Consider the following 4,858-nt stretch of genomic DNA (forward strand, 5'->3'; position numbering starts at 1 on the left):
GGTCAATTTTATTCTACCCTTCTTATAATAACATGTATATTAACTTCTGTGACATGTCACTCTCTAATTGGTGGTTATGTTAACTATAGTTAAACTATTGGTAATTAAATTATAGCCCAAAATGGGTAATTGTATAATTTACTAAACTATTAAAAATTCAATTTTTGTTTTTTCCCCAAATCATGCTCCGAACAAATGAACCCTTGTTTTTAACTGATGATGTTATATCAAAGGCATGTTGTGGCTTTGCAGAATCAGCTACCCAAAATTGTGAAGACTTCTTGCAAATGTTGATCCTTAGAAAAGAAATTCCAGCATGGTTTGAGTATCAGGAAGAAGATGACGGAGTATCAGTGTCATTCCCCAAGAATTGTCCTTCAATTGAAACCATCGCACTTGCTCTCTGTTTCCTAATTGAAATTGAAGAATATATTGACCCAGTACAGCTATTGGTGATCTACAACGGTGAAAAATTCATCAACGCGAGTTTATTCGTGGGGCCACTTGTTCAGATCATTTGTTCATTGTCTGCGTGAATGGTTACTATTTTAGTAAGCTGTTATGCCAACATAATATAATTTCAGGTTATCATCATGATGATCTTGATATAGGACGTAGATATGGAGCACGTTGGGTGACTAAGTGTGTGTTTGGATTACTGTTTGTAAACGGGAGTTTACATAAAATTGATTTTTGTAAAATTGATTTTGATGAAAAGTTCGTTTTGATTAACGTGATTTATTTTTGGCAATCTTTATATCAAAATTGATTATAGTAAAATAAATGTTGTTTAGATTATACTACTCAAAATCATTTTTAGATGAAAAATTACTAAAAGAGACATCAGTTTAAATAATTTTTTTATATATATGCAAAATCAGAACATTAATAACTATTAAAAATTCAATTTTTTGTTTCTTCCCCAAATCATGCTCCGAACAAATAAATAAAATAAATACAATAAAAAATAAAAATATGAAAGAGAGTATTATAAATTTTATAATGTCAAACAAAAAGAAAATATTTTATAATTTTTTTAGTACTGTTAGTACTCTTTAATTTAGTATTATTTTGGACTATAAATTTTCATTATTTATGGCTTTATTGTTACTTATAATTAATTTTTTATTTATTTTATCCTTTTTATAGGATCATAATTTATATTATACAAAATTTTGATAATAAACCTAGTATATAATAATTATAATTACAAATTTTACAAGGTCAGAATAAAGAATATAAAAATTAATACAAAACAAAAATAGAGTACATCAAAAAATGGAAAAAAATCATACAGATCAAAAATAATAAAAATTTCATAAAATCAACAATATATATCATATGAACAAAAAAATATAATAAAAAATAAATAAAATTTGTATGAATAAAATCAAATAAAAAAATAAAAAATTTCATACACAACCTAAATACAATGCAGTAAAGGATAGGAAAAAAAGAATTCATATGAGCAAAAAAATAATAAAAATATCATAAAAAAAGTCAACAACATTTGTCATATGAATAAAAGAAATACAATAAAATAAATAAAAAAATCATATGAACAAAGCCAAACAAAAATTAAATAAAAAATTATATGAACAAAGCCAAACAAAAATAAAAAAAAAAGATTTCATAAAAAATATACATATAAAAAATAGTATAGTAAATGATAAAAAAAACTCATAAAAATATAACATAAGAAATCAGAACACTACACAAATAATATAAAAATATTTATCATATAAATAAAAAATATAATAAAAAATATAAAAATTAAAATATAAAAATGAGTACTAAAAATAAAAAAATTAAAATATTCAATTTGCTAGTGATTAAAACAAATCTGAACTATTTTAATGAAAAAATAAATTAGAACGAACAACTATGAAGAAGTAGGAAGAACTACAAAAAATTATTGCGAAGGTAATAGTTACTGGTATCCTTTTCAAAGAAGAAAATGAAGGGTAGGATTGGTAAAAAAGAAATAAATTTTTCATCTAATTTTCCAAGGATAATAAGTAACCATGAAACGCAGAGACTACAAATTTTAGCTTCTCATGAACGTGCTTTCAGGTTCAGAAAGATAAAAATGGCCAAACATAAAAGTGAAACTTTCAAGAAGCTCAAACGTACTTCTCTCCCCTCCAACGCGTTTGCCAAACACACCCTAAGTAAGACGAGTGGGATACAGGTTGAGTTATTTTTTCTTTCAATTTCAGAGAGGAATGGAAAAATGGGCATTGAGCTTCTGAACAATGATAAGAAATATAACTTTACTTTTTAATGTTTACAAAAATTATATATTCTTCCCTCTTATAAAAATATTTAATTACAAAGTTACTCTACTTTAGTTAATATATTAACTCTTATTAAGTTAAATTAACTCAAACTAAAACTAAACATCCAATTAAAACATACCATGTCATAAGGGGTAATTTACATGTTGATTTAGAGAGAGTTGGGTAGAATTCACCTATATATATATATATAATGTAAGTGATACCTAACCACTCTTCCTTTGCCCAAATCATCATCAAATCTATTAAGCACATTGATTATGCAATAACCAAACTTGCATGCTATCCATTTAATTTTTATAAAAAGTAACATATTTTTTAATATTAAATAATAAATAACTAGTTTATTAAAACAAAGAGAATTTGTTCTAAAAACTGATGTCACTAATCATAAAAACTAAAATAGATCAAATAAAAAATTAAAAAATTATTGTACATAAACTGTTGCGCATATTTACGATTTTTGTATTAACTTTTTTACGTTATATCCTCTATTTAAATTTTAAATATTTTTTATTTATAAGTTTTAAGTTTTTATCGATTTATGTTGGCAATTCAAATAGATTAAATTTAACACTAAAACATAAAATTTTACAAATATTATAAATACATAATTTTAAATTTTATTTTATTTAAATACATAAATTACTTTATTTTAAGGTATCTCCTTAATATTAAGATAAAAATTAAAATATTGCTAAATTATAATAAAAAACGAAGACAAGAGATATAGTACTATAGCACTTGAACATAATAAACTTAGATAAATCGAAAATAATAGTCAAAACAACAGCTTTATAGCATCTGCCTTTATAGATAACTAGAGTGAGATCCGCGCAATGCACGGAGAGGTAGATTATTTATACTATATAGTATATTTTAATAAATGTTATATTAAAAATATTTTAAAGAATATATTATAAATAGATTTTGAATTTATTTATTTTTAAAAAAGACATAGGTTATTTATATTAGAATTATACAAAACTGTATTTTCTTTTTTTTTATTTTTTGATTTGCATTAATGGCTACACTTTATTTTTTTTTTGCGACTTTTTTGTTTGTAAATAATGAAAAAAATAAATGAATGAGAATGAAAAACATATAACAACGTTATATTAAATTTAAGGAATTTTTGACAATTAATATAAGAGATTAAGAAATGAAGAGTAGTGAGAGTAAGTTATAGAATTTGAATATTTGTAACTGAAATTTTTTATAATTATTATTATGACACTTTTAATGTATGTTTATTGCATTTAATTAGTATTTGATGTTTCAACTGAATAATAATAGATAAAAGTTTTTTGTTTTAATTTTTTTAAAACATTGTACTAAATAGTGATTGGTTGATTTTCATCTAGCAATTTCGGGTATTAATTCTTCTGGTCTGTCATTACCACTGCAAATCCTTCTACAACAAAGAGAATAAGACATGATCAAAGAATGATAATCCATTCCAAGTAAATTGTGGAAGCAATACTGTACATGTGGAATAATAATTTGAAAAAGAGGAACACATAAATGTAAATTGTGGAAGAAATACTCCACATGTAAAATAATAATTTATAATTTGATGATGAAATATTGCAATCGATAGTATATAGAGAGCAATAATTTTAAATGCACATTAATTTTGGTTTTGACTGTTAGACAGAACCATTTACAAAAGAGGAATACATAAACTTGTGCTACTTGCAATGAGTTCACAATTAAAATGTTATTATTTATAACAAATAAATAGGGCTATTGAAAATGATATTGAACAATGAGAAGAGTAAACGACAAAGTTGAAAATCTTTAGGAAGATACCTAGGACAAATTTCTTACGTTGGCGGCGTCGAATGATGACGTTGGTCTGAGACCTAGAATCGAGCTCTGGCAGGAAAACCACAAGAGGAGGATTGGAGTTCGCCCTGATCTCTGCAATTTATGCAATGCGGCTCTGCCGGATGCAATGCGGCTCTGCCGGAGATGGACATCACGATGTACAATTTGTTTTGAGGAAAAGATAATGGCTCATGGGACCGAAAGAGGATTAAGAAAATAGGATGGGACCGGAAGAGGATGGAGGAAATAGGATTTTGGTAGGGAGAGGTGCTAAGAGAGTGAGGGTTTGAGAAAGGTAATAAGCTCTTTGGTTTTGAGAGCTTTTTGTTGGGGTAAATGTTAATTTGTGTTTTTGTTGTTTTAGAAGTAATGATTGATTTAGAAAAAGTTTATTTGTTGGTTTTTATTGTGTTTTTTAGTTATTTTTTGTGTTTTTTTATGTGAAAATAAAAGTTGATTTGGCAAGATTTAAATGGTGGATTCTAAAATTTTGCCAAGTAAGCGTTAATGCTGACATGGCGTTAGTAGAAGAAGAGAAATAAGAAGCAATGTGGGTAAACCTATGTACCTACTTTTATATATTAAAAATAGAAGAGATACAAACAGTACACACAAAACAACAATATATAAATCCTAGCAAACTACATTATTAGCAACTAAGTAGAAGGACAACGAAGATAAACCAACACAAACAGTAGACATAAAACAACATATAAATCCTAACAACTATA

This window comes from Arachis duranensis, chromosome 4, assembly GCF_000817695.3.
Source record: "Arachis duranensis cultivar V14167 chromosome 4, aradu.V14167.gnm2.J7QH, whole genome shotgun sequence".
Taxonomy (NCBI): Eukaryota; Viridiplantae; Streptophyta; class Magnoliopsida; order Fabales; family Fabaceae; genus Arachis; species Arachis duranensis.